This window comes from Saccopteryx bilineata, chromosome 3 (genome assembly GCF_036850765.1).
Source record: "Saccopteryx bilineata isolate mSacBil1 chromosome 3, mSacBil1_pri_phased_curated, whole genome shotgun sequence".
NCBI lineage: Eukaryota > Metazoa > Chordata > Mammalia > Chiroptera > Emballonuridae > Saccopteryx > Saccopteryx bilineata.
In genome coordinates, this window is record NC_089492.1 from 253,951,700 (window position 1) to 253,963,782 (window position 12,083).

The 12,083-nt window shown below is 33.1% G+C and overlaps 1 protein-coding gene across 1 annotated transcript in view; it reads right to left on the minus strand.

Annotated features, from left to right (window-relative positions):
- LOC136331181 (putative selection and upkeep of intraepithelial T-cells protein 1 homolog) overlaps nt 1-12,083 on the minus strand; it is a 96,206-nt gene that overhangs the window by 49,484 nt on the left and 34,639 nt on the right. The gene's annotated exons all lie outside the window — the stretch shown is intronic.

Sequence of the window (12,083 nt, forward strand, 5' to 3'; positions counted from 1 at the left end):
CTTTCTCTTTCTTGAGATAGTCTCCTCTCTTACTTCCCACAATTTATTTGTTTTCTTACAAATGTTTATCAATATTTGATATATGGTAGGCAGCATTCATTCTAGGCTGCTGGAATATATCAATGAAAAGAAACAGACAAAATATTTTGTTTCTCCATTAACAAAATACTTGCATTTCTTCCAACAGGGTTAGCATATATAGATTTTTGAAACTATCAATTATTAACAAAAGTAGCAAAAAAATTAAGTCCTCAGGAATAAATGTAGCAAAAATGCAAAATTTTTATTAATTAAATTATGACACTGTTATAATAGTATCTATTGAAAGATCATTATTCTAAATCCCAGAAAGATGAGTGTTTATGGATTGGAAAATTCGATGTTATAAATGTTGAGTCTACACAAAACATTCTTTTGATTCACTGCACTGTCAGCCAAAATTTTGAATTTTTTGTTTTTGTTGTTTTGTTTTGTATTATAAATCTTAAAACAATGATTCTAAAACAGAGAGAACAACGGTGAGTCAAGAAGAGCCAAGATTCTCCGTCTGAAGAAGAACAATGTGAGAAAATTAATTAACTGATATCAAGACTTACAAAACTATTAAAATTTTTAAAAGTTGGAGTATTAGTGTGGAAATAGATGACTAGATTAATCAACAAAGTGGAGATACCAAAATAGACCCAAACAGCCCTGGAAACCTGATCCATGATAGAACTAGCATTGTGAATCAATTATGAATCCTATCCCATGAATAGTGCTGAGACAATTACTTGGGTGAAGTGAAGATTCTAAGTCTACAAGCCATATATAAGCTGAGTCAAAACTATAAAAATGTTATGTCATTTAATAATAATATAATTTTATGAAATTGGGTTGTGGAAAAATGTCTTAAACCATGAATAAAATAGCAATGGAAAATATTAAATTCAACTGTATTATACTTAATAATATGCTTATCTGAACACTTTATGAAGATAGCAAAATGGCAAGCCCTGATATAGAAAAAGACATCTGAACCACCTAAGAGGTGTTTCAAAGAATCATAACATAGGATCAATATCTAAAATGTATAATTACTCCTTTTTATATAAATCACTAGTTGTCTCTTAACAGAAACAATGTTCTTTTTCTTCCTTAGTAAAGAACATCCAGTGTATCTGGAGGAAATTGAACAATCTAAACAAAACTACACTTTTCAGACTCCTTGCAGCTAGGCGAGGCTGTATGACTGATTTCTGGCCAACCAATGTAATGTGAGCAGAATGGTAAACAGCTTTTTTTAATCCCTGAAAGCAGGAGGTACACACCTCCTTCTCTTCTTCCTTGGAGCCAGACTGAAGCCATTCTGATGGCTAAACATCAGCTATACCTTGATCTTTGAAGTGGAAGCCGTAGGCTGAAGATAATGGAACATCAAGTAAAACAAAAGGAGCTTGGGTCCTTACATTTACAAAGCTGCCCCTCTAGCCTTGGAAACTCACATTTGGTCTTCTTTCATCTTGTTTAATGATGAAACTCTTATGTCTTTTCTTAAATGGGTTCAGTTTACAGTTATGCAGTTGTTCATTTTATTTTTGTTCTTTAATTCAAACATACATACTATTTATACCTATTCAATATTTACCTTTATCTTTAAGGTTTTCTTAAACCAAATCAAAGAAGACAAACATTTCAATACTGGTATATCAGCTTCTCAAGATTGTTAAGGACCTAGATTCCTTCCAGATATTTTGGATATGTCTTTTCCACACCTCCTTAAACACTCATACACCCCAAAGAATGCTTGTGTGCAACAGCTTATCTTTTCAGTCCAAGAGGTATGTACATCCCCTCACAAGAGAAATCCGAAGGTGGCAACTCCACCCAGAATGTAGGACTGTTTATGCAGACTCATTTTTGTCATCAGGTCAACAATTTCCAAGGGAGCACAAGTTTCAACTTGACTTGCCTCTCCTTGAAAATAGAACATAAAACAGTGTTGTTTATTATGTATTGCATGATTTGAATTATTTAAATTTTCTCTGATAAAAAATTATAATAAAGTGCCTTAAAATATTATATCATGGAAGGTTGAGAATGATAATTAAAGTCTTTGAAAATGGAGCTAAAAAAGATAAAAATATAAACAATAAAATAGCAATAAATATATATTTATCAATAATTAACTCTAAAAAGCAAGACAAACAGAACAGAAATAGATTCATAGATACAGAGAACATTTTGATGGTTGTCAGATGGAAGGGATGTGTGAAGATGGGTGAAAAAGGTGAAGGGATACAGAAGTACAAGATGGTTGTTACAGAATAGTCACAAGGATCTAACGTACAGCATAGGGAATATAGTCAATAATATTACAGTAACTATATATAGTGTCAGATGGGTTTGAAAGTTATTTGGATGATCACTTAGTATGTACTATAATGTCTAATCACTTAAGTGTGCAACTGAAACTAATATAATATTGTATATCAACTGTAATTCAAAAATAAAAATGATTTAAAAATGAGACAATGGAAATAGAAAGGATTGTCTTTATCTTGATAAAAGCTACCTATACACACCTCCATAAACATTGTATTTAATGGGAAAGAAATCTTTGGAATCTTTCTCTTTAACTTTGAGTAGTTAAAGTTTTTACCTAACACAATAAAAAAATAAAATTGTCAGTGTAGCATAAATATTAGAAATGAAAGATGAAATGAAAATATATAATGATATAATTTACACAGAAAGTGATAAAAATGGACAAATACAAAGAAAATTTTAAAATATTACTACTTTTCTCCAGCTTAAGTTAAGTAATATACGAGATCTCTTTGAAGTTTTGAAATATGCTTTTTAAATTTTTTTATATTTTATTTTATTTATTTATTTTTTTAGTGAGAGAAAGATAGGAAGGGAGAGCGATAAGAAGCCTGAGCTCACTATTGCAGCAATTTAGTAGTTTTTTATTGATTGTTTCTCATACATCCTTGACTGGGGGGCTCCAGCTGAGCCATTGACCCCTTGCTCAAACCAGTGAACTTGGGCTTCAAGCCAGTAACCATGGGATCCCATGTTCAAGTCAGTGTGACCTTGGGGTTTTGAACCTGGGACCTCATTGTCCCAGGTTGACACTCTATTCACTGTACTGCCACTAGTCAAGTTACAAATATGTTTCTATACCTAAATAATTGGATAACTACATAATTTTCAGGGAAAGAAAATATTAACATTTTAAAGAAATTACTTTATATTAATATAAGGTCTACTGAAAAGTTCTGTCCTTTTTTGGAATAAAACAAAATACAAATTTTTCTTACTGTCAATAAACTTTATTAAATAATATAATTGCCATTATTATTAATGATTTCTTGCCAGCGTGAGGGCAATTTGTATATCCCATTTTTGAAAAATGTTTTATCTATTGATGCGAAAAATTGAACCAGTGCTTGTTTGATATTTTCTTCATTTTTGAATTTTTTGCCCTTCAAAAGATTTTGTAAGGACAAAAACAAGTGATAGTCGGAGGGTGCTAAGTCTGGGAATATGGTGGATGCAACAGACATGCTTCTGTAGCATTCCTTCCTTGTTGAAATTCGTAAAAATTACAGTGGCGTAAATGAATTTTATCAGTAACCATGGCTACACTATCGCTTCATACATAAGACTAATGTGAATCAACTTTGTTTTAGTTAATTTGCTACGTCGGTATGTATACATTAAGTGATAAAAATAGAGAGGCATGCGCCAAATAAACATGTGCTTACGTGTTGAAATTTGTTGTGATAGAAATGGACAGAACTTTCTGCTAGACCTTATATATAGCCTCAATGTAGTTCTAATAAAATGCTAGCAGAATATTAGGAATAATAGAAGAGTTTAATCTCAAAATTATATGAAAGAATTGATGCTTATTAATAGCTAAGACAATTATAGAACAACAGAGAAGTTTTTTAAATTCGTCTACCAGATATTAATAAAGCCATAGGAAAAGAAAATACACACACACTGTGGTCTTGGTGCAAGAAAACTCAAATCCAAATGAAACAAAATAGAGAATAAAAACAAACAAACAATTAAATGTGGTATTTGATACATGTGGTATAAGCTTGTCTTTCTTCATTGGTCTCCTCCAATCAATCCCCTCCCCCTTTCCCCTCATTCTGTAGCTTGCAAAACTGACCTCTACCAATTCAATTATCCGAGGCCCTTTCCTGTTTCGCTTATGAGAGGCACCGGCAGAAGACTAAAGGATGGGAGAGAAAGAAGCCAGATGCTTTCCTGCACTTTTCCATTCTGGCTTACACTTCAGTCAATGGGTTCACTCTCTACAACTACAGCTCCTGCTCACAGCTCATCACCCACCCATGGCACTGGATCTCTCAGGTTTCACAACATTACTTCATCCTTTGTTGTTAATGATGAGGTAAGATAACTCTTCATTAGCCAGACCTTGAGGATCTTGTTAGCTCACTTAATTCCAGTTACTCTTGAATAAACATTCTCTTCATTTGATTATCTTCAGAATTTCATCTGAATTTTCTTTTTGTTCACTACCACATTCCTGACTAAAACAGGTAGAATTACATATCAGTTGAAAAAGGATGGGTCCCTGAGGAAAATTGGCTCTCTCTATGGAAAACACACACACACACACACACACACACACACACACACACACACACACAAATACAGGATAATGTCTTTGTGACATTGAGGTAAAAGGATTTCTTAATAAGTTCCCAAAATACAAACTACATGGGAAAATTAATTTTACAACTTTAAATTAAATATCTATGCTGAATTAAGGGTATTATAAACAAAGTTAGCAAATGTCTGACATGTTGGGAAGATATATTTATAATAATAAGGGATTAATATTTAGGGGCATAGAAAATCCCTATAAATCATGCAGGAAAAAGACAGAAAACCAACAAATTATTAAATTGTGTGAATAAGAAATCCACCAAAAGCTAGAATTGAATAGCTAAGCCTGTATGAAAAAATTAATAATCTCACTAGTAATCATAGAAATGTAACTATTAAAAAAAAGGATGTAATTTTTTACCCATCAAGTAGGCAAAATAAAAAGGTTGAATAATGTTGAGTATTGAGGAGGATTGGGACAATGGGAGGTAACATCCCCTACAGGTAGGAGTGAACATAAACCCATTTATTCTGAAATGTAATCTCTTAGTTTAGCATTAAGTGAAGGATTCATGCATTTGTGACATACTAAAGAGATATTTGGGTATATACCTCAAGAAACTCTTTCACAGATGCCCATGTAGATGTGTAAGAGAATGTTTCTCACAGTTCATTCAGTCAAATTATGTAAAAATTGGATACATTAAATATGTATAAAGACACAGAAAGATTAAAAGTAAAATCTTGAAAAAAAGCTATACCTTCTCAACAGCAAGAATGTTGATTAATACCTTACTATATTACTATCAGACAATATAGACTTCAAGAAAAATATTAGCAGACATAAAGAGGCACATTTCATAATGATGACAATACAATTCATCAAGAAAACATAGCAATTTTGTGTACATACCTAATTAAAGAGATTCAAAAGACATAAAGCAAAGACTGGCCAAACAAAAAAGAAATATATGCAAATAAATCCTCAATTATACTTGCAGATTTTTTTTTTTTTGTATTTTTCTGAAGCTGGAAACGGGGAGAGACAGACAGACTCCTGCATGTGCCCAACCGGGATCCACCCGGCATGCCCACCAGGGGGCAATCTCTGCCCCTCCGGGGCGTCGCTCTGTTGCAACCAGAGCCACTCTAGCGCCTGGAGCAGAGGCCAAGGAGCCATCCCCAGCACCCCGGGCCATCCCCGCTCCAATGGAGCCTCGCCGCGGGAGGGGAAGAGAGAGACAGAGAGGAAGGAGAGGGGGAGGGGTGGAGAAGCAGATGGGCGCTTCTCCTGTGTGCCCTGGCCAGGAATCAAACCCGGGACTTTTGCATGGCAGGCCGACGCTCCACCACTGAGCCAACCAGCCAGGGCTATAGTTGCAGATTTTAATGTTCTTTTTTCAGTAATGAATAGGAAAAGAAAACTGAAATCAGTAAGAATAAAGAAGACTTTTAAAATCCTATTAAGAGGTGATGACAGGAGAATTTACTTGGGATGGTATATAAATGATGTATTATGAAATAGTACACCTGAAACCTATGTAATTTTATTAATCAATGTCACCTCAATAAATTCATTTTAGAACAACTGCTACTATATTCATAGAAGATTATACACAGAAACTAAATATACACCTGGAACATTCACCAATATAGATCAAATATCATACCATAAAACAAGTCACAATCAATTTCAAAGAATTAAAATCCTAGAGAATATATCCTCTTACTATAAAAAATTAAAATAGAAACCATCTGTTTTAATCTAGAAATAGCCAAATAATTGAAATTTAAATAGCACATTACCAAATAGCCCATGTGTCAAAGAATTCAGAAAAGAAATTAGAAAATATTGTGAACTGAATGAAAATTAAAACACAGCACTTCAGTATATGTGGGATTCAGCTAAAGCAGAGCTTAGAGACAAAATTATAGCTTAAATGTCTATATAAAAAAATAAAAGAATTAAATCCATGTCTAAGCTTCTATGTTAAGAAGGTGGAAAACAGAAGCAAATCAAACTTTAAGAAGCAGAAGTTAAAATAAAGACTAGAAATCAATAAAGTAGAAAATAAGCATTAAAAAATCAATTAAATACAAAAATGGTTTCTTGAAAAGATGCATGAAATTGATTAATCCTTGGTAAGACACCGAAAAAGGGTATGGGAAAGCAAACTGCCAATATCATTTGTGTAAAGGAGGCATTCTGACAGAAATTAAACAAATATTGTGAATGTTTTTATGTCAGTAAATTCACAACATAGGTTAAATGGGAAACTATTTTGAAACAGAACTAAGAAATATGAATAGTGTATAATTATTAAAGAAATTTTATTTACAATTAAAATTTTTTTACAGAGAAAACACACTGCCCACATAGCTTTCCAGTTGAATTTAATCAAATCAAACACTTATGAAACAAAATAATACTAAGACAACATATAACATTCTAGAACAACTCATTTATTAACCCATAATTGCCTTCATACTAAAATAAATCAAGAACTTTACAATAATAATAAATAATGGAATAATAAGAGCTAGACTTTTTACAGTTTAAAAAAGATGCTAAAAATATGAAAAGAGACAAAGCTAAAATAGGTTTTCTGACATGTTGGAGTTAAAATAATATATATAAAGTCACAGATTTTAATATATATAGGTAAATAAAAAATAAATGTAGAATATATGTGTATATGTATGTGTATGTCTATTTGTCTCTACCTTAACATGAAATCACACAAACAACATTTATAGAAACACAAATCTACATTGAGTCACAACAGATTGGAAAGGACAGGTAAAAACAAATAAAACTATTGGTGACTAAATACAGTAAACATACTTATGTCTGTACACTAGTAAGTACTTTACCAAATAATCATCTAAGATCAACAGAAGATTAGTCTTCAGTGTTATCCTATAAGACAGGTTACTTTAAGATCAAAGAAGAAATAAAAAAATTCCTAGAAACGAATGACAATGAGCATACAACAACTCAAAATTTATGGGACACAGCGAAAGCAGTGCTGAGAGGGAAGTTCATAGCACTACAGGCACACTTTCAGAAGCTAGAAAAAGCTCAAATAAACAACTTAACCCTGCATCTAAAAGAATTAGAAAAAGAACAGCAAATAAAGCCCAAATGTAGTAGAAGGAAGGAAATAGTAAAGATCAGAGCAGAAATAAATGACATAGAGGCTAAAGAAACAATACAGAAGATCAATGAAACTAGGAGCTGGTTCTTTGAAAAGGTAAACAAGATTGATGAACCTTTAACTAGATTCACCAAGAAAAAGAGAAAGAGGACTCAAATAAATAAAATTAGAAATGAGAGAGGAGAAATAACAACTGACATAACAGAAATACAAAATATTATAAGAAAATACTATGAAGAACTGTATGCCAAAAAACTAGACAACCTAGATGAAATGGACAAATTCCTTGAAACATACAATCTTCCAAAAATCAATCTGGAAGAATCAGAAAACCTAAACAGACTGATGACACAAAATGAGATAGAAACAGTTATCAAAAAACTCCCAACAAAGAAAAGTCCAGGGCCCGATGGCTTCACAACAGAATTCTACCAAATATTCAAAGAAGAACTAACTCCTATCCTTCTCAAACTATTTCAAAAAATTCAAGAGGAAGGAAGACTTCCAAGCTCCTTTTATGAGGCAAGCATAATTCTGATTCCAAAACCAGGCAAAGACAACACAAAGAAAGAAAATTATAGGCCAATATCTCTGATGAATATAGATGCTAAAATCTTCAACAAAATATTAGCACACCGGATCCAACAATATATGGAAAAAATCATACACCATGATCAAGTGGAATTTATTCTGGGGAGGCAAGGATGGTACAACATTCGTAAATCAATCAATGTGATTCATCACATAAACAAAAAGAAGGAGAAAAATCATATGATAATTTCAATAGATGCAGAAAAAGCATTTGATAAAATCCAGCACCCATTCATGATCAAAACTCTCAGCAAAGTGGGAATACAGGGAACATACCTCAACATGATAAAAGCCATCTATGAGAAACCCACAGCCAATACTCAATGGGAAAAAATTAAAAGCAATACCCTTAAGATCAGGAACAAGGCGGGGGTGCCCCCTTTCACCACTCTTATTTAACATGGTCCTGGAAGTTCTAGCCACAGCAATCAGACAAGAAGAAGAAATGAAAGGAATTCAAGTGGGAAAAGAAGAAGTAAAACTATCATTATTTGCAGATGATATGATATTGTATATAGAAAACCCTAAAGTCTCAGTCAAGAAGCTACTGGACCTGATAAATGAATTCAGCAAAGTGGCAGGATATAAAATCAATACTCAGAAATCAGAGGCATTTTTATACATCAACAATGAACAGTCAGAAAGAGAAATTAAGGAAACAATCCCCTTCACAATTACAACCAAAAAAATAAAGTACCTAGGAATAAACTTAACCAAGGAGACTAAAGACTTGTACTCGGAAAATTACAAAGCATTGATAAAAGAAATCAAGGAAGATACAAACAAGTGGAAGCATATACCGTGCTCATGGTTAGGAAGAATAAACATCATTAAAATGTCTATATTACCCAAAGCAATCTATAAATTCAATGCAATACCAATTAAAATACCAATGACATACTTCAAAGATATAGAACACATATTCCAAAAATTTATATGGAACCAAAAGAGAACACGAATAGCCTCAGCAATCTTAAAAAAGAAGAATAAAAGTGGGAGGTATCACACTTCCTGATATCAAGTTATACTACAAGGCCATTGTACTCAAAACAGCCTGGTACTGGCATAAGAACAGGCATATGGATCAATGGAACAGAACAGAGAACCCAGAAATAAACCCACAGTTCTATGGACAACTGATATTTGACAAAGGAGGCAAGGAAATACAATGGAGTAAAGACAGCCTCTTTAACAAATGGTGTTGGGAAAATTGGACAGCTACCTGCAAAAAAATGAAACTAGATCACCAGCTTACACCACTCACAAAAATAAACTCAAAATGGATAAAAGACTTAAATGTAGGCCGTGAAACCATAAGCATCTTAGAAGAAAACATAGGCGGTAAGCTCTCCGACATCTCTCCGAGCAATATATTTGATGATTTATCTCCATGGGGAAGTGAAATAAAAGACAGGATAAACAAATGGGACTATATCAAACTAAAAAGCTTTTGCACAGCTAAAGACAACAAGAACAGAATAAAAAGACAAACTATACAATGGGAGAACATATTTGACAATGAGTCTGATAAGGGGTTAATAACCAAAATTTATAAAGAACTCGTAAATCTCAACACCAGGAAGACAAACAATCCAATCCAAAAATGGGCAAAAGAGATGAATAGACACTTCTCCAAAGAGGACATACAGATGGCCAACAGGTATATGAAAAAATGCTCAACATCACTAATGATTAGAGAAATGCAAATTAAAACCACAATGAGATATCACCTCACACCAGTCAGAATGGCGCTCATCAATAAAACAACACAGAATAAGTGCTGGCGAGGATGTGGAGAAAAGGGAACCCTCCTGCACTGCTGGTGGGAATGCAGACTGGTGCAGCCTCTGTGGAAAACAGTATGGAGATTCCTCAAAAAACTGAAAATTGAACTGCCTTTTGACCCAGCTATCCCACTTTTAGGAATATACCGCAAGGACACCATAGAATGGCTCGAAAAGGAGAAATACACCCCCATGTTTGTGGCAGCATTGTTCACAATAGCGAAGATCTGGAAACAACCCAAGTGTCCGTCAGAGGACGAGTGGATTAAAAAGCTTTGGTACATATATACTATGGAGTACTACTCAGCCATAAGAAATGATGACATCGGATCCTTTACAATAACATGGATGGACCTTGATAACATTATACGGAGTGAAATAAGTAAATCAGAAAAAAAACTAAGAAGTACATGAATCTATACATAGAAGGGACATAAAAATGAGACTCAGAGACATGAACAAGAATGTGATGGCAACAGGGGTGGGGGGTGGGGGGTGGGAGGAGGGGGGATGGGGTGAAGAAGGGGAGAGGGGTTAGGGGAGGGGAGGGGCACAAAGAAAACCAGATAGAAGGTGACAGAAGACAATTTAACTTTGGGGGAGAGGTATACAGCACAATCAAATGTCAAAATAATCTAGAGATGTTTTCTCTCAACATATGTACCCTGATTTATCAATGTCACTGCATTAAATTTAATAAATAAATTAAAAAAAAAAAGACAGGTTACTTTAGCATCTCCCCTGTCTTCTTCAATATTCTCCATCGTATTTGGCTGGTATATAATAATATAGCTAGTATATATATTCTTAACTATGTATATATACACACATTTGCAAATACATATATACTCTTAGCTAAATATATATGTATGTGATTTCTTCCTTCCATCCTTTTTTAGCTCTGTCTAGTGAAAGGGCCTAGGAGTAGTAGCACTTCAGCAACAACAAGTATATCTAACACCCTGTTCTTGGTCACTAAATACTACTTCACTCAATGGAACCATAGTTTTTTAGACAAATAACTAATTCCAAAGTCATAATGTAAAAGAAAAACACACGATGAGACTGAAGTTAAGATATGATGGGGACACAGAATTCAGAGTTCCCACCGGCTAAGTTGGAGTAATTTGAGCTTCAAAGTAGATAAAACCGTAATGGATTATACCTGTTGAATAACAGAAATCTATGAGTTCAAACTAATATAAACATAAAAATACCTAAGTAAATGAGAAATCTTATCCTTACAGGAGAATAACAACTAATAAGTAGGAATGAGGATATTAGAAAACCAGCTATTTCAACAATGATAAAAATAATTAATTTGACAATTCATATTAATGAATACTGAAACTAGTAGGTGAAAGTAAAAAAAAAAAAAAGGAATAAAATTTTATGTAATCTTAAATAATATTCCCTACAAAACAGTTTTTAATAAAAATGAGAAAAATATGTTTTTACAATGGAGAAATATCAATATAGCAGATATTTCAATTAAGTGATCAGAGTTTCTACCAGAAATAGGATAAATCAACCTCATGTTCCACCAGACATAATGCAATAAGAATAACATAGCATTAATCATGTTGTATTTCAACCTAAAATTATTAACCTGAATATACCAAGAAGAAACATCACACAAATCCAAGTTGATGCATATTCTACAAAATGAATGTCCTATAGTTATTAAAAATCCTCAAAGTGAACTTTTAAAGATTTAAGAAGGCAAAAGAGACCAGAAAAGTAGGTACTATTCATAATCCTGAATTGGATTCTTTTGCTATAAAGAACTTTATTGGAACAAATAATAAAACTTTATAGAGTGTCTGGACATATTGGTTCTTCGTACTATTCTTAAAACATTGATGAAAGTTGAAAATTGTTTCAAATTTTAAGTATTAAGAGACTGTTACTTCCACCT